Raw genomic sequence first — 27,457 nt, 5'->3', positions numbered from 1 at the left:
GTGGCTAAATGGAATTAGGGTAAGAAGACAGTAATGGTGCCAAATCCTTGGGGAAGAGGAGTTGAAGAGAGCTATGATTTCAACGTCACAAAATCAGATAAGCTCTTCGATTTCTTGCTTGAGAAGGGATAGATCAAGTTGCCCGAGAATCATATTATGTTGCCCCCTAATCAGTTGAAGAATAAGAAGTTTTGCAAATTTCACAACGCCACTTCTCATTCTATTAATGAGTGTAGAGTTTTTTGGCAACATATACAAAGGGCTATTCAGTAAGGAAGGCTCAAATTTGATACACCTCAAAAGATGAAAGTTGATGATGATCCTTTCCCAAGAGATCAGAACATGGTTGATGCTAGGTTGCTCAAAGGGAAGACTAAAATCCTAACATCAACTAGATCAAGAGAAACTAGAATAGTCAATCCCAAGATGCAAATATCGGCTGATGAATATAGAGAGATTAGAAGGCGTCGTGACCAACAAAAGAGCCGATATGAGTAGGGAGAGACATCAAGGGATGGGGCAACAAGGTCGCATGTTACATCTCGAATTTTGTTAAATAAATGGCAATGGTAGAAGGAAAAGGATTATCAGCGTTGGTTAGAAGAGCAAGAATACCAGCGTCAACAAGAGAAAGATGAGTATGAAAGAAAGCAAACTAAATCACATTGGAATTGTCCTTTCTTTAGACATTGCTAGAATGAAGGTTTGAAATTGCCTACTAGAAATAAATGCCCAGAGTGCAGCGAACAATATTGGGAGTTTAGGCAATCTCAAGCCAACTGTCGGTCTATCCATGCTCGAGATGAGTATCATCATAATAACATGGATCGGTGCTTAAAAAATAGAAGTGTTCATGATTGGCTTGGAAAGCGAGTTGTTAATCAAAACTAGGCTGATTATGGAGAAGAAGATAATGAAGAAGATTATGTTTGGCAGGAAGGCCAATGGTGTCCAGGAGGTTTGACAAGAGCCAGAAAAGAAGGGTGGAATGCCTAAGGAACAAATAGCTAGAACAGGCTCAGGCATCTAGTAGACCTTAGGTGTGGCATGCTAAACAAATAGCCAATAGGGGGCAACCATCGACTAATATTCAAATGACTTTTCTATTGCCGTTAGAATTCAGAGCTCCAGTAGATCAAGAAGTTTACTCAGGTTTTGATGAATCAGAGTATGAGGAGAAAGTTGCCAAATTGACAGTTATACAACAGGCTATATTCGATAAGCCAGTCAAGCATCGACACTTAAAGGCTTTATATGTAAAAGGTTTTATTGATGGGAAGCCAATGAGCAAGATGTTGGTAGATGGAGGTGCTCCTATAAATCTTATGCCTTACACCACTTTTCACAAGCTTGACAAGGGGCTAGGAGATTTGATTGAAACTGATATGATGCTTAAAGATTTCAGGGGTAATGCATCTAAGACCAGGGGCAATGAACATCGAATTGACAATCAGAAGTAAGACTTTGCTCACCACATTCTTTGTCATTGATGGAAAAGGGTCGTATAGTCTACTCCTTGGTCATGACTGGATTCATGCAAACTGTTGTGTACCATCAACCATGCATCAATGTTTGATTCAATGGCATGGAGATAATGTTGAGCTAGTTCGCACTAATGAATCCATGAGTATCGCAATAGTCGATCCAATATATTTGGAGCTGGAAGACTTCGAGTGTTTTTCTGGCAAGCTATGGGAAGGAGGCTTCATTAGGATCAGTGATGAAAGCCAACAACCGATCCAAGCAATTGGCTCTGAGAGTTTGTTTTAATGGATAATCCAATAGATGGTACATATGGTAACTAGGACATGGCTTTACATCGGCCAATGAATTAGAAGAGATAGATATTAGTTCTAGAGATAGGCCTAGACTAACGTATATAAGTGCCAAGTTGGATCCTAAGTATAAGCAAGAGCTAGTAGATCTATTAAAGGAATTTAAAGATTATTTTGCTTGGGAATACTATGAGATGCCTGGTATGGACCGATCGATTGTTGAACATCGGTTGCTAATCAAACCTGGATATTGGCCATTTAAACAAGCTTCGAGGAGATTCAACCCAAACATTCTTGTTGATATCAAAAAGGAGACTAAAAGGTTGCTAGAAGCAAAATTTATCTGGCCATGCTGATATGCAGAATGGATATCGAATGTTGTTCCTATGTATAAGAAAAATGGGAAGTTAAGAGTTTGCATCGATTTCAGAGATCTGAACAAAGCTACACCCATGGATGATTATCCGATGCTGATTGCCGATATGTTGGTAGATGCAACAGCCGAGCACAAGGTTATTAGTTTCATGGACGGCAATGTAGGATATAACCAATTTTTTATGGCTGAGGAAGACATAGCAAAAATAGCTTTCAGATGCCCTGGTGCGATTGGTTTATTTGAATGGGTTATGATGACCTTTGGTTTGAAGAATGCCGGTGCAACTTATCAAAGGGTAATGAATTATATTTTTCATAAGTTGATCGGCAGGATTGTTGAAATCTACATTGACGATGTGATGGTAAAATCCAAGGAGTACAAGGAACATCTAGCTGATTTACGGGAGACTTTGGAGTGCACAAGAAAACATGGTCTAAAGATAAATCCTAATAAGTGTGCCTTTGGTGTATCAGCTGGACAATTTTTGGGTTTCCTGGTCCACGAGAGAGGAATCAAAATTGGTCAAAACAGTATGAAAGCAATTGATGAGGCAGTGCCCCAACTACTAAAATAGAGTTACAATCTTTGCTTGGTAAGATTAATTTTATCAGGAGGTTTATTTCAAATTTGTCGGAAAGAGTTCTGCCATTTTCTCCCTTGTTGAAATTGGAAAATGATCAAGAATTTAAGTGGGGTGACGCACAACAAAAAGGCGTTTGAGGAGATAAAAGAATACATAAAATGTCCACCTATGCTGGTCCCTCCTCAGCAAGGTAAGCCTTTTAAGTTATACGTATCGACCGATGACCAAAAGATTGGATCAACCTTGATGCAAGAGTTCAAAGGGAAAGAACAAGTTGTTTTCTATCTCAGTAGAAGGCTTTTGGATCCAGAGACAAGATATTCTCCCGTTGAAAAGTTATGCTTATGCTTATATTTCTCTTGCACTAAGTTATGACATTACTTGTTGGTGGCTGAGTGTACAGTTGTCTCCAAAACTGATGTGATCAAGCACATGCTATCAATGGCAATATTAAATGGAAGAATGGGAAAGTGGATTCTTGCGTTGCCATAATTTGACTTGAGGTATGAATCGGCTAAAGCAGTCAAAGGGCAAGTAATAGTCGATTTTGTCACCCAGCATCATAAGCCAAGTGTTGGCTATGTAGAGCCGGTATCTTGGACGTTGTTCTTTGATGGGTCATCATGCAAGCAAGGTGGTAGCATTGGTATTGTTATTATTTCACCTTGGGGGGCAAGTTTTGAGTTTGCTTTCCCAACTGAACCAATGATTACCAACAACCAAGCGGAATATGAAGTTATTCTTAAGGGCTTCAACTTCTTCATGAAGTAAAGGCTGAGGCAATTGAAGTATTTAGAGATTCATAATTAATTATTAATTAATTGATTGGCCTATATGAATGTAAAGAAGATACTATGAGGGGATATTATGATGAATGCCAAGGGTTGCTCAAGGAGTTTCCTTATGTCTCTCTTCAACATATTCCAAGAGCATAGAATCAAGAGGCTAATCATTTAGCTCAAAGTGCATCAGGTTATCGAGTGTTTGAAGAGGTCTTAAGTAGTGAAACCTTGAATAATGATTGGAGAGTTGAAATAGCTTATTACCTTAGGAATCCATCATAGAAGGTTACCAGGAAGCTAAGGTATAAATCAACTAAGTATGTTTTACAAGATGATCAGCTATATTACAAAATAGTCGATGGGGTGTTGCTTAAATGCTTAAATCAAGAAGAAGCTAAGGTGTTGATGGGTGAAGTACATGAAGGGATATGTGGAGCTCATCAATCGACTTATAAGATGAAATGGATTATTCGTAGGACTAGATATTTCTGGCCAACAATACTAGAAGACTATTTTGAATATTATAAGGGGTGCCAGGACTATCAATGTTTTGGTAATGTTAAGAAATCACCCGCATCGGCTATGAATCTAATAATCAAACCATGGCCGTTTCGAGGTTGGGGAATTGATCTAATTGGCCAGATTTTTCCGCCTTCAAGTAAAGGACATAAGTTTATATTGGTAGCAACAGATTACTTCACTAAGTGGGTTGAGGCAATTCCTTTGAAGACGGTAACCTCAAAGGACACGGTTGATTTTGTCAAGGAGCATATTGTGTATAGTTTTGGGATTCCTCAAACTATCACTACCGATCAAGGGACAATGTTCACATCAGAAGAGTTTGGTGATTTTGCTGCTAGTATGGGAATTAAGTTGCTAAATTCTTCTCCTTACAATGCTCAAGCTAATGGCTAGGCAGAGGCATCCAATCAGATTATGATTAAGCTGATCAAGAAAAAGATTGAGGAGCAGCCAAGGAAGTGGCATTCAACGCTTAATGAGGCACTATGGGCATATAGGATGGCCTATCATGGATCGATTAAAATGTCACCTTATGAACTTGTGTATGGTCATAATGTAGTCCTTCCTTGGGAAATTCAAACTAGATCGAGGTGTGTCACATTGCAAAATGATTTGTCTGCTGAAGTCTATAAGAATCTTATGATAGATGACTTAAAGGACTTGAGTTGCCATTGGCTGCATGCTCTTAAGAATATCAAAGCCAATAAACTGAGGATTGCAAGGTATTACAATAAAAAGGTCAAGAGTAAATAATTTTCTAAAGGAGACTTAGTCTAGAAATTGAAATTGTCGATCGGGTCAAAGGACAGCAAGTTCGGCAAATGGTCACCTAATTAGGATGGACCTTATCAGATTAAACATTGTGCGCCTAGCAATGCTTATATCTTGGAAACACTAAGAGAAGAAGAAGAGTTTGATAGAGCAATCAATGGAAAATATCTAAAAAAATATTATCCTAGCATTTGGATTAATACTTGATAGCCGATTTTGGTCAGTCATCGGCTCTAATAGCCGATACCAGGAGGGTATCATCTCTAGTTTAGAAATAAACCCGAAGGGGTAAAAGCTGGTATGATATGTATCGCCTATAGAGCAAAAATTGTCATAGAACCGACCAATTTATAAGAGCACAAGTATAAAAACAATCGCTAAAACGATCAAATTCTTGCACTTGAGCCCATATAAACCCGGTAGTCAACTGAAATCACAAAGGATTTCAAACCAACTTGCATACAACCAAGATCATAGTAATTCAACATAACACATCGTACGTTACAACATTTCACAAATGGTTTGCAGATAGATTACAACACCTCAGAGTCATAGTTATTACAAACCAAGTCTTGTAAAGTAGCAGAAGCAAATAGTTTAACTCACACACCTGAGTTCAAATACAAGTACCAGCTTGCTGATCACAACCCACAAAAGCATTCGGATAAGATAAAAAGAGATCATGCCCGTGATCTAGTCTTTGTCACCCGCCGGGTGGAGACAATACTTACAGAAGCCCTGATATAGAAGGTCATCTTCAACAAGAGGGAATAAACCCTGAGTACGAGAATGTACTTAGCCAGACTTACCCATCGGAAACCAAAACAAAAGACACCAATGATCATGCATAGCTTAATTTAGTGGATCTGGCTGACACTTTCTTTTTGCGGAAAAGCAGAAGTAATAATGATCAACTCTTAACCTAAACTAGCAGTGACTTTTAGCCTTTAACCTATCATCTAGATTAACACCTGTACTAAGCAATCATTTGATTAAGATGCAAACATTATAACCGTAGCAGGTATAAATCATGGTAACATTATCATCATCATCATCCATTTAACCATATCGTTAAATTAATGGAATCTACGTTGCTGCTGCTCAGTCAAGTTCTCACTGTTCAGGAGAGACGGCGATTCGAATTGATTCCTATCCAGCTGGAGGGGTATTCCTAACACAAACCTTGCTTCCCCCATTAGGGTCGTAAATAAGTCACCTTTGGTACAATTCAGGAGTCGCGAGTCTGATCAGTGCCGCAAAATCAGAGAACCACTCTGCCATGAGTGCTCAGTGACTTAACCCGCCCTTGGGCTTATGCCAATGGCTCTCTGCACATCCTTACTGCCATCCAGATTGCGACCACTGCTCACGTCCCCGGCCTAAATCGAGCTACTAGGCTTCACAGTCGGAACGAGTTATCCGACCAGCTAAATGTTAGGCTGCGTTCAACATGACATAAGGACGTATAGCGTATCGGTCCTTAAACGACACAGATAGAGTCACTATGTCCAAACCTACACAAGACTCTGCCCGGTCTTAATTCATTATTAACATGGTTCTTTTCCATGATAGCAAATATAACCAACTGTGATCCACCTCATCCTAAAGCTCACAGGTGACAGGAATCACCCGACTTCTACCGCACTAAGCATGGCTAAGCATTTAGTCCGTTCCTGAACTTAATTAGGATTCAAGTGCAATATCTGGACAAGGATAGATATATAATGCAACAATTGGTTCCAACCTATTCCTGTACTTAATGCATCATCAATCAATAAAAGATACTCAAGATATTTGTAAAAACACGGGAGACTTAATATGCTTCGGGGCTTGCCTTTCAGGAAAGAGGACGGGTGATGGTCAGGTCACTCGGGCAACTGCTCCTCGACGGCTGCTTCATCGATTGCCTTAACCTCGGGCTCCTCCTCCTAGCTCGCTCCCTCTAACTCCAAAAGTGTCACTCCCTCCGGCACACCTATTGCATGTGTGCGCAAGATAAATATCATGGATGCACATGAATGAAGTTAGGAATGCTCGGGGAATGCATATGCTTACTGCAGTCCTCATTTTTCGACTTAAGCTCTATTCAAATCACTTTAACTTACCAAGTTTATATAATCTAATGTACACTTGCTCATCTTCAGTTAAGGACCTAGCACCTGCACCTAAGCATGTTCTCAAGTTAGGCTAGCACCTAAACAATCAACAAGAACATCGCAACTAAGCATACACACAAACATTCGTATTTCAGCAAGACAGGAACTTATATAGCGGTACAGTAAACTGATCATAACCAGAGATCTACAAATCAAAATGACTGGAAACAAGACAATTTGGAAAGATTATGAAATTTCCTACAATTCATTTTTAAACCTCAAGGCATGATTCCAACATTTACCAGGTCGAATTTACAGAACTACATGATCAGGTCCAAACAAGATAGAGAGCAAGCAAAACTGTGATCCAACTTTGAACGACTGTAGCTCCTAAACTACTGGGCCAAATGCCACCAAATTTTGAGAGGAGCTGGATACATAATTTATCTACAACTTTTGTATTCACCACTTTCCCAGCAAACCAAAATATCATGGGGAACTTTGTAAAGTCCCGAGAACTGTCCAGAAAGACATAATGCAAGGAAATATTTATTAACTTATGTTGTAATCATATAATTGGACAAAACCAACTTTACTCACTTATCACACATATCACAAGAACACCAGAAAATAAAGTGTTCACTCCCAATTCATTTCTTTTAATGCCTTTCTTAATTTATTTAATTTATTAAGAGGAATGATAAACATATATGAAAACTGCACCATTTAATCTACAAAAATTACAGTAGGTACTACATACCCCAAGTAGACTACTGTAAAAATTTCACATCATTTGAGCAAGTATAACATCCTACACAAAAAATGACAAGGCATAAAGGCTTAAAATGACATAATTAGGAAACCCTAGTGAAAAGTGTCAAGCAATAGATTTTATATTTTTTCTAGCATCCATAAGGTACTAGGACATCCTCCAATAAATTTCATGGTCATTGGATTCATAGACAAATTACTAAAATTCACACAAGGATCATTCAATGATAAAAGGAAAATCTATAACTCAAAAACCATACATGCAATGACTCTCAAATTTTTACCAAAGCTTCTACTCAGCAAGAAGAGCTCACCAACGACATTTCATAATTTTTGGAGCACATGAACTCAAGATATAATTTTAACAAGTTTGCATTCATCTAAAAACACATTTCAAGTTTCAATTTAATTCTTCCAAAAATTCCACTACAAGTATTCATGTTGTATTTTTCCTAAATACTACACTTCACCATCATCCTAACAAAATTGGAACCACCAAATTTGGATTTACAAAACTGGAGATACAATTTTTACAAAACAGCAATCAAATATGAGTTATTTGAAGTATCCTTTAAATACTCAGTCACTGTTAGGTGGGATCCACAACCCAGGAGGGCCCGTATGTCAGCGACATGAAAAGCAGGGGATGGCGCGGGATCAACAGAGCTCGCCGGTGGTGACTTTTCCGACGATGACACCGGCGCGACCGTGATCTCTGAGTCCCCCCGAACCTATTAAGCTACCTAGCTCGGCCTATTGCTGGAGCCAACGACGATGGCGGCGTTGATGGTGACACGGCGGAGCGGCTCGGTGGCGAGACGCCGGCGCTAGCCGTGGTAGCTCGATTCACTACTACGATGAGCTACAACATGCTACGGCGGAGCTAATGCGCATGCTAGCGAGGCAAGGGGTGGTTGGGGATGGGCCGGCCATGGTGATGGGGTGCGGCGGTGAAACGCTGGCGAGGAACGCACGTGGCACATTGGCTTACCAAGCGCTGCTAGTGAGCAAACGTGGGCGCAGGGTGATGGTGGAAGCACAATGGAGCTCCTATGGTGGTGTTTGAGGGATGCGGCGTGAGCTTGTGCCATCAATGGAGACGGCGGCGAGCTGCGCTACGTGGTGCTGCTGCGCGGCTACGGGGGAGACGAAGGAGGAGGTAGGGCATGTGCGGGTGAGTGGAGAGGCAGCAGGGCATCCTCCACATCAAGCAGGCCAGCGTGCAATGCGGTCAGGGCAAGCCAAGCATGTGGTGTCCATGCGGTGGCCACCCTCTGGCCTCGGTCAGCCATGACCGGCCTGATCAGAACGGCCATCAAGCCTGATGGAGCCGACTGACAGGCGATCTTCGACGGTGATTATCTCCTAATCAACTCGGCCAAATGCTAATCTAGTTGGACTACATGATAGAACTAGGTGAGTACTCTAATTAAATCAACATGAGGTCGAGCTAATTCGCCATGGATTTCAATCTACAAGGCTCCAAAGTCCCCTTCTTGAAATTGGAAACCAGCTCCAACACTTAGAAAATTTAAGTGCTGGAACAACACTGATTTTTGACTTGTGGGCCCTATTTGAGCATGTTATGCACATTTTCATGACTTGGCTCCTAAACAAAGTTTGTTCCTTATAACATTTGCTACAACTTTTCTTTAGGTTGCTTAGACATGCAAATACTCTAATCTATACTTTGTAAACAGTCAAACCAAGGAGCTCTAGAGGTCAACACTAGTCAAACCATGACTTGGAAACTTAATTAGGCAAAATGATCAACATGAACATTATTCCTAATGACATTCTAGGTATAACTAGGTTGCTTGAGAGGATAATTAGCCACACCACACATTGGTCACACCCAATTCAAGCATCACATGTATTGAAACAAGGAAAAACAAGTGACTTTGTTACTTCTGTTTCAAAATCATGCTTCATATGTTCTCATGAATTTGTGGCATTGTACTAGCTAACCATGCTTCACTAAAGTGAGTTGCACATGTTGCACTTGATTGTTACACACTATTCATTTCCTAAAACAATCACACATAGAATATAACAATGTGTTGCAATGTTTCAAAAGCATGTTTCATAAAATTCTAAGCTCATGAATGGATGAATGATGCTCATGTTTATGAAATGCAAGTGCAAATGTGGAAGCCAAACACCTGGGGTGTTACAAAAATGAACACATATAAATTAATACATGGAACATGAAGTACAGGGCAAAAGAGAAACCACTTAAAACGAAGAGATTGTTTACTAGCTTCTCCTATTACAAGCTAAAGGCCAGAGAATACTTTGTTCACTATGTCATCGGTCGGGGAAGCAAGGGCTACGAAGTTAGCGGCATTGAAGAAATCCTCGACCAGGTGCTCATGATCCCCAGGGTGTTCGATGGATGGAAAACCATGGGGAAGAAACCAAAGCTCATGGCTAGAGCGAGCTTGCACAACAGGCAATGCCATGGCAGCACCATGACAAACACTGTGAAGAGCAACCTCCCTAACACGGTTCAAGATATCATACAAGCGAACCACCGGCATGGCACCCCTGACATTGATGAATCCTACTGCTTGCTCCATAGCTGATCGGAGGCCTTCTAGCTGGGTCGATAGATCTAAAAGATTCAAGGAAGGGATGATCAAGATCTTGAAGACAAACTAAGAAGCGACAGAAAATTGTGGTAGGCATCTCACCCATGATTCTAGCCTCGGCCTTGGCCAACCTCTCCACCTGGTCAGCCTTAGAAGGTGATCGGTGCTGAGCCAAGGTGGCTAGAGCCGATTCTGCAATGGAGAGGCAGTCGGTGAGCTTCTGCTAGCCCAATCAATGGAGGCAATTAGATCATCATTGTTGATCCACCTCCTCAGGTAGTAGGGGAGCTGGTGGCAAATTGTTGATGAAGACGACCCTAGAAGTTGAGCGGAGTTGGCCCTATCCTTTGGGACGATGGGAGCATCCCAGGTTACACCCTCCTAATGACGAAGACGCTGGCATGGTGACACAAACCCGTTAAAGGCCTCCTCAGCAGACCTCTGGCTGTTCTCCATGCCTTCAAACCTATGGGAAAGCTGAATCACACCAAAGACATGGAAGGTTTGGGACGAAGCAGGTTGTTTTTCGATCCACAACTGTGGCCCATATATATAGCCTAGGAGGTGAGAAGATAGGCTTCGTTGGGGTTATGGAATTAAAGCCAGATATGGAAATGGATCAACACTCCAAAAATTCAGGGGACGGATCATGAAGAGATAACAGATTTGAACTTATTGCTTCCCATAATTACAAAATATCATAAGGTTGATACAAAAGGTTTATATTAATTGATGATCAACCCACTAAGGCTTCTTTGGATTGAAGGGAGTCCGGATCCCCACAAGGCCGAAGATCATCATGGACCAAGTCATATCGGCCCGTTGATAAAATTGCATCAGGGGAAGAGGAAAGGCCGCCTGCTTAAAAGATGCCCATATACCCAACCAATTTCTCAGTGACTACGGAACAATGGGAAAGAAAGCCGCCTACTATAAGATGCCCATTTCTTAGTGGCTGGGAAACCATGAGAAAGAAGTATGTGGTTTTCCCGATGGGCATTTGATGAAGCGAACAAGGGGAAGGTGTCCACACATTTTAGCCCTTGCAAACACTAGAACAACTCTGCAATCATGGTTAGAAAACTCAGGTGATGTCACAAGAATTCTTCTAACCACAGTAGCTGATCCTCTTGCTCGACAAGGCGTTGAAATGAGCGACACAATCACCCTGTGCACAAGAATTCTTCTAACCACTCAAGATCCTCATAGCAAGGAATTAGACCATGGAGGGTTTGGCGGAGCTAGGGGCACTCGAGGAAGCAAGTAGAAGAGAAACATAACTAAGTTGTTGAGTTGCTCTCACTAGAGTCAGATAGACATTTATAGTAGGCCTAGAAAGATGGATCCAAGCGCCCGTGAAGCAATGATGCTCTCATAAAGCTTTGAAGCATGGACTCATAAGCTAGCAAAGACGGTGACAGATAGTAGACCCCAGATCAAGATTCTCTACCCATGACTATGAAACTATCAGAGGTACAGGCATGGTAATTTTGGAATAAAATTACTTTTATCCCAAAATGGGGGGGCATGTGTTTACACCAAAAATTGGGAAGAAGAATGCGGGAACTCAAAGCTCCCAAGATCATGTCATCAAGGAATCGATTGCATAAAGGTCGATATCAGCTGATTCAAATGTAGCATAGGAATCGACTCTCTTCGAATGACATCAGCAGGTAACGACAATGAGCTATGGTTGGCGTCAGGAAATACATATTGGACTCTACAAAAAGGGAAAGATTAGGGTGTAAGTTATCTTAAGTTGAGAATGTTTTCTTTTATACCAAAGATTTAATGAGTCATACTTAAGTAGGATTCATGCTTAGGTCCTGGGTATAAATATTGGACCCCGGCTATTATAAAAGAGGGATCCAATCAATCAATACAAGTTACATTTTTTGGCTCTGTGCCAACCCTTAGGAGTAGGAGTAGAGTAGATCTCAACGAGTTCTTCAACAAGCAGGGCTGCATCGATCTGACCGACCTTCGGCTTGTCTATAAGTACTGTCATGGCTTATACTTCTATTTGTACAGTTGCATCGGTTAAGTTCAACCTCCATTGTGAACTATAGTATAAGCTGGTTATCGACTCTTATCTAGTTCAAGTACGACTGCCTCGATCTGGTCGACCTCCACTGCTCAAATTAGATTAAGGTCAAGTTATCGGCTCTACCTAAGGGTGGCGTCCTTCAGGTAGATTCATTAAGTTACCGATCTTACTGATGTTCTTATTGTCGTTAATTTCAGCAACATCAACCTGCCTGGTCGAGATCGATCTAGATCGGCCTCATACCCTTTTAGTCCATTGTTTGGCTTGCTACAACATGATATTACTTACTTTGAGCGATGGTTTATGTTTCATCGGCTGTTCTATTTCGATCTTGATCATGCATAGTACGTGGTTAAGGCATGTATGATCTTGAAGAGGTTTGCTGGCTATTTAAATCTAGTCTATGGTTCGCTATTAAGGCTATAATGATCCAGTCGATCCCCACTGATAGCACTTTAGATTGGAGGATGCTAGTTGGTAGATTTGTTCATGATCAGGCATGACCTTAACTGTTTGCTATGCCTTCATCGGCTAAATAGCCGATTGCCTATGCTTTAACGCCTACAGTGTGTTCTCATGATTTTGTTAAATATGAATAGATCTGTGTACTTTAAAGGTTTGATTTGTTATCTTTATCATGGCTACCATCGATCCGGTTGAACCCCACTATTAGAGATAGCAGGTTAAGTTTGATGAGTTCATATGTTTGTCCACGTGAAATAGTCGATTGTTCACACGCTGTAGTCCCTTTTTACCCGAATCGGCTATTTTAGCCGATTCGCTCGAGCTTTCACACATATAGCGTGTCTTTTGGAAAGCCTATTGATGTATAGATGGTTTTGTAGATTCTTTGGTTTTAGTTTGTTATTATCATCATAGCTGCCATTGATCCGATCAAACCTCACTTTTGATGGTAACAGATTAGATTCAGAGCGTTTGTAGGATCATCTGTATTAGACAGTCGATTTGTTTGCATGCTATATCCTTTCTCATTAGATTCATCGGCTCAATGATTCACATTGGTAATATCCACCTAGCTGATGATTTCACTTACATCTACGGGCATTGTACTTATCAACATAAAATCAATTGCGATCCATAAGCTTTAATGTCCGTAACAGCCGATTTCTTTGCGTGTCGGCTATTTAGTCAATTTTCCCGTCTGGCTGCTCTCAAAGCGGCACACTTAGAACTGTCTGGGCAAAGACTAGCATGTTCCACCTTAAATTACTGATAAATTTTCTCTCCTTGTCAATTACAGGTCAAATTGACTGGCACGCCTCGGGAGGAAATCGCAGGATTGGTTAACCCTGCATTGAAGCCAAGCGGATCTCTGGGCTCATCCTAAGCAGATCCTTTAGGCTTGTTGTGTGCCTCGATGCATCGACACGTTTTTGCGCCGATAGCAGCCAACAGCATCAAGGTCATAGCTTGGCCCGATGCAGCATAGAGGGTGGCCGGGCTTGCGGTGGTCACGGCTCTACGTCATCGTGCAGTAGCTTGAGGGCAAGGTGGAGCAGGGCACCGTGGTGGCTGGTGGCAGTCGGTGCTGTTCTTGGCCGTGGCGTCATGGTGAGCAGTGGTAGGCTTGATGTCGAGGACAACAGGGACATGGGGGTGCCCAGCACAAGGGCTTAGAGTGGAAGTCGGTGTCGTCACAGGGCTAGCCAAGGAGCTTAGTGAAAGGTCCTTGTATGGTTTTGGTAATTGAGTAACAACCTAGGTGGACTAATTGTGTTTATGTGAGATACATAGGTGATTAGTCCATAGGTACATGTGTGTGAGCAACATATGCCACGAAGGTGAAAATGGCTTAGAGATGTTGCAAAACTCACACATGTGATGATGAAGGAGCTCATTGCAAATGAAACATGACATTGAGTCATGTGATCAAGGTGGAGAAGATCAAGACAAGACTTAGCTTGATGGACTAGTTGCAAGCATGAAGGACAAGTCGGAGGCTTTGGAGCGATGGACCACGTGGCGGTGAAGCTTGAGCAAGACTTGGCGCCGATGGACGAAGGCAATGGTGAAAAGCAAGTGAAGTCAAGATCGATGAACCAATATGATCACGTGATGATATGGAGTGGATCATATCATTGTTGATCGTGTTGGTGCATGTGTTGCATCAACATTGGAGGAGATGGAATAGAATGCGCAAGGCAAAGGTATAACCTAGGGCATTTCATTTCACCGGTCATAGGTGTGTAGAGAAGTTTGTGACTGGGTTTAGGATAGATGGTCGTACTATTAAGAGGGGCAAACTTGTTTGCATATCGGTCATCTAGTGCCACTCGAGTGATCTAACTTTGCATCGTCGCTAGGATTGAGTGGCATGGAAAGTTGAGTGGCTAATCCTTTGAAAAATGATTGTGAAAATGCTAACACACATACACATAGCGGTGTACACTTGGTGGTGTTGGCACATTTCCAAAGGAGATGAAGTTGGAGTTGATGTGGATCAACTCGGCAATGGAACGGAGGTGAGAAGGGTTCGAACTCCACTGATAGAGTGTCCTGCCCGTAGAGTGTGAACAGTCCGACGGTGCCACCGGCACCCTATATAGAAAAGACCGGGTCTCACAGAGTGCACCAGACGCTGGTCATGTGGTGATCGGACGCTGGGGTGCTGCATCCGATCAGTTACGACAGAGAGCGTGTAGGCGTCGATCTTTGACCGGACGCTGGTGCTAGAAGTGACCAGACGCTGGTAGGGTGCGTCTGGTTAGGCTAACATACGGTGATGTAGGCGACACAAAAAAGTTGGAGAAGGACCGGATGCTGACGCTGTGTCCGATCATGACTGACCGGACATGTCTGGTCGCGACTGGTACTGTAACACCTCGGGTGTTTAAATACTAAAACCTGCCATGTCATCATATGCATTGCACATCATTTTGGTGTTAGTGAAAATTTTTATATGCATACACTAAAACAAGTTTACCTTTATGTACATGTGTTGACTTGTATGGTTTGAATCAAGTTCAAAGTCTTTGTATTGCTTTGGAATTTCCGAAAACCCTGATTTTCAGTATTTAAATTCTACCCTAAAAACCTAATTCAAAATCTAAGTGCATTTTGGGGTTGAGCCTAAAAGCAAAAGTGTAGAGCTTGTCAAGGTGTACAAAGTTGGTTTTTGGAGTTTTCAAAGTTGTTATATAAATTTTGAAGTAATTTGAAAAGGCGATAAGTGCTTAAAGTGTCCCCTTTTGATTTTAAACTTGCATTTCAAAATGTAGACATAATTTGAGTATGGTTATTTAAGAAAAGTTGTAGAACTTTGAATTTGGAACAACTTTTATTTTTGGAGATTTTTGAGTTACTATATCAATTTGGGAGTAATTTGGGAAATTAGACGAGTGGCAATTCGGTAATTAGTTGGAACAGTACCAGCGGGCAGCTGTCACCGCCGGTGACCTTCTTCGGTGTTCCAGGTGCGCCCGTGGCCTTCTCTGGCTTCATGCTGGCATGAGCAGGCTGCTGTGTGTCATCTCCTTGCTTCCTAGCCGCTCTATAAAGCTTGTGCCGTCACCGTTCTTCTCTTATCTCCTTCCTCTGCTTTTCCCGTCGCCACCGCCCAACTCCGATGAGCCCATGCCATCGCCGTAGCGCCTTTCCAGTCATAGCAAAGCCCATCATAGCTCCGCTTGCTCCTTGCGTACCCAGCCAACCAGCTCTTGAAGCTTGACTTCGCCGAGAAGCGTTGCTCGTTGCCTTTCTTCCTCACGGCCGGCAGCACCACCGTCGTGTGCGCGTCGCCGTGGCCAGCAATCCACGGTGCGTCTTGGCTCTTGCTCAGCATAGTTCCTGCTTCGCCATGTTGCCATGGTGCTTTGTGCCCTATTTATTGAACCTTTTGTTCACCACAGTCACCGAAACACCGTCGCCAACGTTGCTCGCGCCGCCGTGATTGCTGTGACCGACGATGAGCTTCTCCGTTGCTCCTATAGTCCACCTTTCTGCTCGTGAGTGTTTGGGGTGAGCTCCTGGTGCTTCCTAGGCCTTTTATTTAACCGCTACCAGCCTGGTTTCACCGGCGTAGCGCAGCCGCGCCATCGTGGCCGCCATGGTCGGCGTCGAGCTCGAACCCCGCTGCAATTGAATTTGCTAGTACTTTCAATCGATGCGTTGTGATGTGAGGAGTGTGTTGGTACCTTCGCCGTGGCCGGAGACCTCACCAGCGGTGAGTTACCGGTGGTCAAACGCGCGGTCGTCGCTGCTGTGCAACACAAATGACGCTGACAGGTGGGGTCACCTTGTCAATGACTTTGTGTTTGAAAATGGATTTTTTCTATTTTACAGAATTGAATGAATAGTGCTATGATTTGTTATTTTTGTATAGAATTAATTAGAGCTCCAAAAATTATAAAAATTTTTGTGTGACCTCTCTATGATGTAAAATATTTAGTAAAAATATGAAATGTTGATTTTCAGTATATTTTGAATGTGATAAAAATTGCTCTAATTAATTAATAAATGAGCTTCCATGATTTTTCTAGGCTTTATTATTTATCCAAAAATTATGAAAATTGTTTTGCCACTTAGTTATCATGTGATAAGCCTTCATAAAAATTTTGAGCTCATTTGGAGAAAGTTGATTTATTCCATATCTTTTAATTAAATAATTAATTCATAAAAACAAATAGTAAACCTTAATAATTTAGGTTTTTGTTTGAATTTTGGATTGAGTGATGACCTTGGGTCATTAGTATAGATGATCCTCGGTACTTAAAATAAGTGTTTGGGTTTATGAAAAAGGTTTAGTTAGTTGTTGGTTTGCAACTTTACCACGAAGGAAAGTTGTATTCGAGTTATTAATTTTTGTATCCATCATCAAGCATCATGTTTCATATCGCGCATCATATTAAACATGGCATTGTTACTATGTGTAGTTAACGAAAGTGAGCACATGGTAGTCAATCAAGTTGAGGAGGAGGTTAATTCGTCTGTTGAAGTCGGGTTTGATAATTGTGGAACGTCTTCGGAACCTGACTTTTCCGTCAATCAAGGCAAGCCCCGGATGCATTTAAACCTACCTTGTGTTTTACAAATTATATCGCTTTTGTGTTTCAATATTGCATTAAGTGATTAGGAGTTGAGTGAAAACCTAATTGGTGCATTACCTGCCTTGCTTTTCCATATCAACCTTGTTACCCGTTTCAATTCGAGAATGCTTATTTATGCTTAGCCATGCTTAGAATAATAAAAGTCGGGTGATTACCTGTCACCTGCGAGATATAAATAGGATTTTGGTTACGATTGGTTATTTATGTGATCATGAGATATGAGCATGTGGAGTAATAAATCTAGACCGGGCGGACTCGGTGTGTGAGAGCCACAAGACATGGAGGTCTTGTGAGTGGGTTCTTTCCGCCTATGTCGATTAAGACACGTCCATTGTTGAATTGCATGAGGTGAGACTTTGTAGTACCGATCACATACTCCGGTAAGCCTTAACTTGGCTATTCTATTACGAGAATGGCTACCCGCGCACTGGGAGTGGAGAGATGGCGAGAATAGCGTGTACCCACGTGGCAATGGGTTGGATTGGTGGAGTACTGTATTCTCGGGTGGCGTGGACCCGTTCTTATTTTAGAGGATCTGAGGGTAGGTTGGTATATGTAGGTCGGGGACCTACATATGTCGTGTGGTTGGGAATCCCTAGCTGGATTATAATTGGTTTGAATCGTCGTTGCTTCTCGGTTATGGAGACTCAACTCACTGTTCATCATCGTAGTTAATAACTGAAACTTGAGCTGGTTTTGAGAAAGAGTTTGATATGAAGTTCATGATCTCATTACGGGTCATGTTAGATTCATATATGATTTTGAGACAGATTTAAATGTTGAATAAAAGAATCTTGTTAGAAAGCTTTTACGCAAAAGAACCTTGTTTATTGCTAAAGCCATACCTTGAATCCCTGAGCCTGCATTCCTGAGTCTTATTAGTTTTTATTCTGGTTAAGTCTTATTGAGTACTTTTGTACTCAGGGTTCGTTGACCCTTGTTGCAGGTGAGCCTCATGGATAGGTCTATCTTGGACTGTGCTGCATGACTGTTGTTCAGATCGATGATGATAAGTGAATGTGTGACCCTTGGGCAGGGTACTTATATTGTGTGTTTGTATTATGTTACTAATGCCACTCCACTACTATGGTTTGTAATAATTATCGAACTTAGTTTGTAAGGTTTGAAACTACTGTTTGTAAACTAAGTTATTGTAAGACTTCTGCTATTTTACTCTAATGTAGATATTTGAATAATTGTTGTAATACTGCAATGACTCTGTAATGGGATCCTGCTCGGAAATCATGGATGATTCAGGGTTCCCTATGGACACCCGTCAGTCTTCTTAAGTTACCGGGAACATATGCATAGTCGTCAGAGGTCATTGGACAATGATAGGTGCATGTGGGCCCTATAATTTAGGAGGTTCTGCCACAGAATGGTATCAGAGCGATCGTTACAAAGTCTTTGTAGTATTGTTTTACAAAAACTTCAAAATGATTTGGGACAAATACATTTAACCTATTAATTTGGTCCAAATTGCTTCTGACTTATCTTATTTCATTCTAGCCATTCCTTATTTGATAAAAAAGGCTTTGTGTGGTGGAGTAGTAATTTTATTATGCCCTATATAATAACAACTATTGTTTATAAGCTTTGATGTTTAAGTTTCGTAAGGACAATTCATGCATCATGATTAATCCACTTGTTACTTCCTTTACCTCTGAGTCTGGGTTTGGTAGTGAGTCTAGGTTGAGTTGTGTAATCCATCCATGTTGCTCTTGAGACTGTTATCAGATCGACTTACTATTTTGAAATCTTGCTTCCTACAGTATGGCTCGCACCAAGGTAACACCCCGTAAGTCCATTGGACCCAAAGGAGTTCCTCATCACTAGCTTGCCCCTAGGAGTGATGGTGCTAGCAGTAGCAGCTTTAGGCCTGATTCCCAGGCTGAGGTATAGAGGCTTTCAGCAGAGTTAGCACAGGCTACTAGAGATAGGGCCTTGGATGTCATCTAGGTGGGCAAATTATAGAATCAATTGAAGTGTATCACCACCTCTCATAAGAATTGTGAGTGTATGTTAGTTCGTATGATGGAAGGAAGAAATGAGGCCTGGCATAGAGAAGATGTAGCTAGAGCCCAAGCTCATGAGTTAGAGTTCTATGTAGAAGACTTAGAAGAATATTCTACCAATCTGCATGAAGAAGTCCATACGCTGAACAATCTTTTGGATCCAAATCATGAACCTCAAGCAGATGCAATGGACCTAGGTGTCATCATTGCAGATGATGATGAACTTGAAGAGGAAGAAGAAGAAGATCTAGAAGAATTAGTGATAGTCGATGAGAGTGATAATGAAGGTGGGAATGTTTCCAGAATGGATACTGATCATGAGGTTTGAGGTGACTGAGGAGAAGAGTAGAGTTGTAATATATTGAGTTCTAGTTTAGTTGGGTAGTCTGGCTTAAGTTCGAGCTTGTGTTTAAATAAGTGAAACATGTGTAATGTGTTTGTAGTCAGCTCTTTTAATAGTTCAATAAAGACTTGTGAGTAAAGTTTGGTTTGTCATGAACAGATGCGTCATACTCGGGGTTCGACTAATCCTGGTTCTTCACAAGATGAGGATGGTATTCCTGATCCACCACCAGTTCCACCAAATTTGGTTGATGCTATTGCAGCACTAGTCAATGTGACCGTCGATAATGCTCGATTGCTTCGAGAGTTAGCTCAAAGTAATCAGAATATGATGCAAGGGAACCATGGTCGCAATCATCATAGGAAAGAAGTTACGTATGTTGATTTCACCGATATAAGACCACCTGTGTTCAACAAGGCTGACGAACCACTGGAAGCTGATGATTGGCTTCGTACCATGGAGTAGAAGTTTGACCTCATTCCATGCACGGAGTTCCAGAAGCCTGTTTTTGCTGTTCAACAGCTTAGAGGTGCAGCAGGTGCTTGGTGGGCAAATCTTGTGGCTATGCAACCAGACGGTGTTCAGTTAACTTGGGCAGAGTTCTACACTACTTTCTAGGCCCATTATATTTTGGAGGGAGTTATGGCCATGAAGCTTGATGAGTTTCTTGATTTGAAGCAAGGTGATCAAACAGTCATGCAGTATGTGGGCAAGTTCAATCACCTTTCACAGTACGCACCTAAGCATGTTAACACAGATGTCAAGAAGAAGAAGTGGTTCATGCGGGGTCTAAATACCAAACTTCAGACAATGATGACTACCTACATCAATGTCACATATCATGAGGCAGTCAACATTGCTATTGCTTAGGAGGAGAAATATCGGCAACATAAGGAGATTAAGAAGAAAAAGAGTGTGCCATTTGGATCTTTCGGTGGTAATCAAAAGAGGCAGAAGATAATATATCATCCAGTGAATCACTATCGTCCTCCTTATCGTCCGCCATAGTTCCAAGCCGGTCAATGACAAAATGTCAGTCCTGCTACAACTAACCAGAACTCTCAACAGTCAAATGTTCCTGGTGTTCGTGCTCCAACACCCCAAGGCCACCATTATCCATGTTTCAATTGTGGGAAGTCCGGTCATTTCTCTAGGGAATGTCCGTATCCTAAGCAGTATAACCCAAATTTTTAGAAGGCTCCTGGAAATCAACAACAGGGTCAAGCCCAAAACAAGAACAACAACCAAAATGCTCAGAAGGGCAAAGATGAAAAGAAGACAGGGCGGGTTTTCTATATTCAGGCCAGGGAGATTCTAGAAGGGGAGCCTATGATGCTGGGTATGTTTCCTGTCGCCGATCATCCTGCAGTTATGCTTTTTGATTCTGGTGCATCTCATACATTCATCAATAGAACCTTTGTCATAAAGCATGAAATTCCAATTGGGGCAACAAAGGAAAATTTCTTTATACAGTCACCTAGGGGACGTTTGTGTACTAAGGAAATGGTGTACCAGGTACCCACAAACCTGGGTGGGCATATTTTCCCACTACCATGATATTCTCAAGGATCAGGATATAGATGTGATCATTGGAATGAACTGGATGTATCAGCATAAGGCTGTTATAGATGTTTTGAATAGGACTATAAGCTTGAGTTTGCTAGATAGTAATTCTCAGCTTCTTATCCAACTTCCAACCTTAAGGAGATTAGTGGAAAAAGTTTGTGCAACTTTCGTCAAGGAGATTAGAGATATCCCTATAGTTGGTGAATTTCCAGATGTTTTTCCTAAAGATTTACCCGGTCTACCACCTGATAGGGATGTTCAGTTTAACATAGATCTAAAGCCTGGAACAGCTCCGATCTCTCGGAGAGCTTATAGGATGCCTCCCAAGGAATTAGCTGAATTGAAGACTTAGTTGCAAGAGTTGATTGATAAAGGATTTTTCCAACCTAGTTCATCACCTTGGGGATGTCCTACAATTTTTGTGAAGAAGATGAGACTCTGAGGTTATGTGTCAACTATCGTCCATTGAATGAAGTGACCATTAAGAATAAGTATCACTTGCCTCGGATAGATTTACTTTTTGATCAGTTGGCTGGAGCCAAAGTTTTCTCCAAGATCGATTTGAGGTCAGGTTACCACCAAATCAAAATTAAACCTAAAGATATTCCCAAAATGGCATTTACCACAAGATATGGATTATATGAATACCTGGTAATGTCTTTTGGTTTGATGAATGCCCCAGCTCATTTCATGTATCTGATGAATTCAGTATTCATGCCTGAACTAGATAAGTTTGTAGTGGTGTTTATTGATGACATCTTAGTATATTCCAAGAACAAGAAAGAACATGCGGGACATCTCAGAATTGTTCTGACACGCTTAAGAGAACATCAGTTATATGCCAAGTTCAGTAAGTGTGACTTTTGGCTAAAGGAAGTATAGTTTTTAGGACATGTTTTGTCAGCTGAAGGAGTTGCAGTAGATCCAAGCAAAGTTAAGGATGTACTATATTGGAAACCACCAACCATAGTTCATCAGGTTCAGAGTTTTCTAGGAATGGCGGGTTATTACCGTCGCTTTATTCCAGATTTCTCTAGAATATCCAAGTCCATCACTAGATTGTTGAAGAACCAAGCCAAGTTTGTCTAGTCACCTGAGTGTGAAGAAGCTTTCCAGACTTTGAAGAGATTGTTAACCACTGCACCAGTGTTAGCACAGCCAGATATCGAGAAGCCATTTGACATTTATTGTGATGCTTCGGGTATTGGTATTGGATGTGTATTGATGCAAGAAGGCCGAGTCATTGCCTATGCTTCCAGACAACTTAAACAACATGAAGAACATTATCCAACTCATGATCTGGAGTTAGCAGCGGTTGTCCATGCTTTGAAGATTTGGCGACATTACCTGCTTGGTAATACATGCCATATTTATATAGATCACAAGAGTTTAAAGTATATCTTTACTCAATCAGAATTGAACATGCGACAAAGAAGATAGTTAGAATTGATTAAAGATTATGACTTGGAGGTGCATTACCATCCTGGTAAGGCAAATGTGGTTGCAGATGCCCTCAGTCGTAAGAGTCATTGCAATTGTCTAGCAGTAAAAACAATGGATCTGACTTTATGTCAAGAGATGGAAAAGTTGAATATAGAGGTAATTCAACCAGGTAGTTTGACCAATATAATTGTTGAATCAACTATTCAAGATCAAATTATTGTCGCTCAGAAAGAAAACAAGGGTATAGTCCATATCAAAGAAAGAGTCAGAAATGGAAAAGCGACATGCTTTAGAATAGATGATGCGGATGTGTTATGGTTCAAGGATCGCCTTGTGCTACCAAAGGTTCCTGAGTTGTGGCAGTCAATTCTTGAAAAGGCACATACCACCAGGTTATCTATTCATCCTGGAAGTAATAAAATCTACCATGACTTGAAACAGAGATTTTGGTGGACTAAAATGAAGATAGAGATTGCTGATATATAGCAAAGTGTGATACTTGTCAAAAGCTAAAAGCTATACATTTGAGGTCTGCTGGAGAGTTACAGCCATTGCCTATTCCAGCTTGGAAGTGGGAGGATATTAGTATGGATTTTATAGTTGGTCTACCCAAGACATCAAAAGGTTTTGACTCAATATAGGTTATTGCAGATCAACTAACTAAGTCAGCACATTTTCTTCCAGTCAAGAGTATATATCCCACTATCCAATATGCCAAGATGTATTTAGCAAGAATCGTGAGCCTACATGGAGTACCAAAGACCATAGTGTCAGATAGGGGTACACAGTTTGTCTCCAACTTTTGGAAACAATTGCATGCTTCGTTGGGTACCAAACTCCTATATAGTATAGCTTATCATCCGTAGACTGATGGTCAGACTGAAAGGGTAAATCAAGTACTTGAAGATATATTAAGGTGTTGTGTTCTTAACTATTCCAATAAGTGGGATGAATGTTTGCCTTTGGCTAAGTTCTCATACAACAATAGTTATCAAGAGAGCATTAGAATGGCTCCGTTTGAAGCACTTTATGGTCGAAGATGCAGAACATCACTAAATTGGTCTAAACCCAGGGAAAGATGGTTCTTTGGAGTTGACCTGGTGAAAGAAACAGAAGAGAAGATTAAGTAGATACAAAGTAATTTGAAGATAGCTCAGTCTCAATAAAAGAGTTATGCAGATAAACAACATAGACCATTGGTGTTTAACAAGGGAGATTTTGTATATCTGAAGGTATCACCAATGAAGGGAGTTACTTGTTTTGGTGTTAAAGCCAAGTTAGCACCTCGTTATATTGGACCATTTCAAAATTTAGAGAGGTATGGAAAGGTGGCATATCGCTTGAAGTTACCAGAACATCTCTCAGCTGTATATGATGTGTTCCATGTTTCTCAATTAAAGAAGTGTCTTCGAGTGCCTGAGCAGAATGTTGAGGTTGAAGGAGTGGAACTTGAACCTGATTTGACCTATTCCGAATATCCTATCCGAGTTTTGGATCAAAAAGACAATGTCACTCGAAGGAGGACAATCAAGTTCTACAAGATACAATGGAATCAACATTCCGAAGAAGAAGCTACTTGGGAATCCGAAATTACTTGCTAGAAAAGTTTCCGGAGTTTCTTGCGTTAATATAGAATAATGTTAGTTGTGCTCTATTGTTATGAACCATGTTTTGTAAAAGGACCTGAGCTATTTTATGGTTAAGTTTGGAATGTTTTTGGATTGACACATTTCCTTTTCCATTACTTACCCTTGGACTTTAAATCTCGGGACGAGATTTCTTTTAGGGGGAAGGATTGTAACACCTCGGGTGTTTAAATACTAAAACCTGCCATGTCATCATATGCATTGCACATCATTTTGGTGTTAGTGAAAATTTTTATATGCATACACTAAAACAAGTTTACCTTTATGTACATGTGTTGACTTGTATGGTTTGAATCAAGTTCAAAGTCTTTGTATTGCTTTGGAATTTCCGAAAACCCTGATTTTCAGTATTTAAATTCTACCCTAAAAACCTAATTCAAAATCTAAGTGCATTTTGGGGTTGAGCCTAAAAGCAAAAGTGTAGAGCTTGTCAAGGTGTACAAAGTTGGTTTTTGGAGTTTTCAAAGTTGTTATATAAATTTTGAAGTAATTTGAAAAGACGATAAGTGCTTAAAGTGTCCCCTTTTGATTTTAAACTTGCATTTCAAAATGTAGACATAATTTGAGTATGGTTATTAAAGAAAAGTTGTAGAACTTTGAATTTGGAACAACTTTTATTTTTGGAGATTTTTGAGTTACTATATCAATTTGGGAGTAATTTGGGAAATTAGACGAGTGGCAATTCGGTTATTAGTTGGAACAGTAACAGCGAGCAGCTGTCACCGTCGGCGACCTTCTTCGGCGTTCTAGGTGCACCCATGGCCTTCTCTGGCTTTGCGCTGGCATGAGCAGGCTGTTGCGTGTCATCTCCTTGCTTCCTGGCCACTCTATAAAGCTTGTGCCATCACCGTTCTTCTCTTTTCTCCTTCCTCTGCTTTTCCCATCGCCACCGCCCAACTCCGACGAGCCCATGCCATCGCCGTAGCGCCTTTCTAGTCACAGCAAAGCCCGTCATAGCTCTGCTTGCTCCTTGCATACCCAGCTGACCAGCTCTTGAAGCTTGACTTCGCCGGGAAGCGTCGCTCGCTGCCTTTCTTCCTCACGGCCGGCAGCACCACCGTCGTGTGCGCGTCGCCGTGGCCAGCAATCCACGGTGCGTCTTGGCTCTTGCTCAGCGTAGTTCCTGCTTCGCCATGTTGTCGTGGTGCTTTGTGCCCTGTTTATTGAACCTTTTGTCCACCGTAGTCACCGGAACACCGTCGCCGACGTTGTTCGCACCACCGTGATTGCTATGACCGACGATGAGCTTCTCCGTTGCTCCTACAGTCCACCTTTCTTCTCGTGAGTGTTTGGGGTGAGCTCCTGGTGCTTCCTAGGCCTTTTATTTAACCGCTACTAGCCTGGTTTCGCTAGCGTAGTGCAGCCACGCCATCGTGGCCGCCATGGTCGACGTCGAGCTTGAACCCCGCTGCAATTGAATTAGCTAGTACTTTCAATCGATGCGTTGTGATGTGGGGAGTGTGTTGGTACCTTCGCCGTGGCTGGAGACCTCATCAGCGGCGAGTTACCAGTAGTCAAACATGCGGTCATCACTGCTGTGCAAGGGAGACGACGCTGACAGGTGGGGTCACATTGTCAGTGACTTTGTGTTTGAAAATGGATTTTTTCTATTTTACAAAATTAAATGAATAGTGCTATGATTTGTTATTTTTGTATAGAATTAATTAGAGCTCCAAAAATTATAAAATTTTTGTGTGATCTCTCTGTGATGTAAAATATTTAGTAAAAATATGAAATGTTGATTTTCAGTAAATTTTGAATGTGATAAAAATTGCTCTAATTAATTAATAAATGAGCTTCCATGATTTTTCTAGGCTTTATTATTTATCCAAAAATTATGAAAATTGTTTTGCCACTTAGTTATCATGTGATAAGCCTTCATAAAACTTTTGAGCTCATTTGGAGAAAGTTGATTTATTCCATATCTTTTAATTAAATAATTAATTCATAAAAGCAAATAGTAAACCTTAATAATTTAGGTTTTTGTTTGAATTTTGGATTGAGTGATGAGCTTGGGTCATTAGTATAGATGATCCTTGGTACTTAAAATAAGTGTTTGGGTTTATGAAAAAGGTTTAGTTGGTTGTTGGTTTGCAACTGTCCGCAAAGGAAAGTTGTATTCGAGTTATTAATTTTTGTATCCATCATCAAGCATCATGTTTCATATCGCGCATCATATTAAACATGGCATTGTTACTATGTGTAGTTAACGAAAGTGAGCACGTGGTAGTCAATCAAGTTGAGGAGGAGGTTAATCCATCTATTGAAGTCGGGTTTGATAATTGTGGAACGTCTTCGGAACCTGACTTTTCTGTCAATCAAGGCAAGCCCTGGATGCATTTAAACCTACCTTGTGTTTTACAAATTATATCGCTTTTGTGTTTCAATATTGCATTAAGTGATTAGGAATTGAGTGAAAACCAAATTGGTGCATTACCAGCCTTGCTTTTCCATATCAACCTTGTTACCCGTTTCAATTCGAGAATGCTTATTTATGCTTAGCCATGCTTAGAATAATAAAAGTTGGGTGATTACCTATCACCTGCGAGATATAAATGGGATTTTGATTACGATTGGTTATTTATGTGATCATGAGATATGAGCATGTGGAGTAATAAATCTGGCCTGGGTGGACTCGGTGTGTGAGAGCCACAAGACATGGAGGTCTTGTGAGTGGGTTCTTTCCGCCTGTGTCGATTAAGACACGTCCATTGTTGAATTGCATGAGGTGAGACTTTGTAGTACCGATCACATACTCTGGTAAGCCTTAACTTGGCTATTCTATTACGAGAATGGCTACTCGCGCACTGGGAGTGGAGAGATGGCGAGAATAGCGTGTACCCACATGGCAATGGGTTGGATTGGTGGAGTACTATATTCTCGGGTGGTGTGGACCCGTTCTTGTTTTAGAGGATCTAAGGGCAGGTTGGTATATGTAGGTCGGGGACCTACATATGTCGTGTGGTTGGGAATCCCCAGCTGGATTATAATTGGTTTGAATCATCGTTGCTCCTTGGTTATGGAGACTGAACTCACTGTTCATCATCGTAGTTAATAACTGAAA

The sequence above is a fragment of the Miscanthus floridulus genome, chromosome 8 (genome assembly GCF_019320115.1).
Source record: "Miscanthus floridulus cultivar M001 chromosome 8, ASM1932011v1, whole genome shotgun sequence".
Classification (NCBI taxonomy): domain Eukaryota; kingdom Viridiplantae; phylum Streptophyta; class Magnoliopsida; order Poales; family Poaceae; genus Miscanthus; species Miscanthus floridulus.
This window is presented reverse-complemented; position numbering follows the sequence as displayed.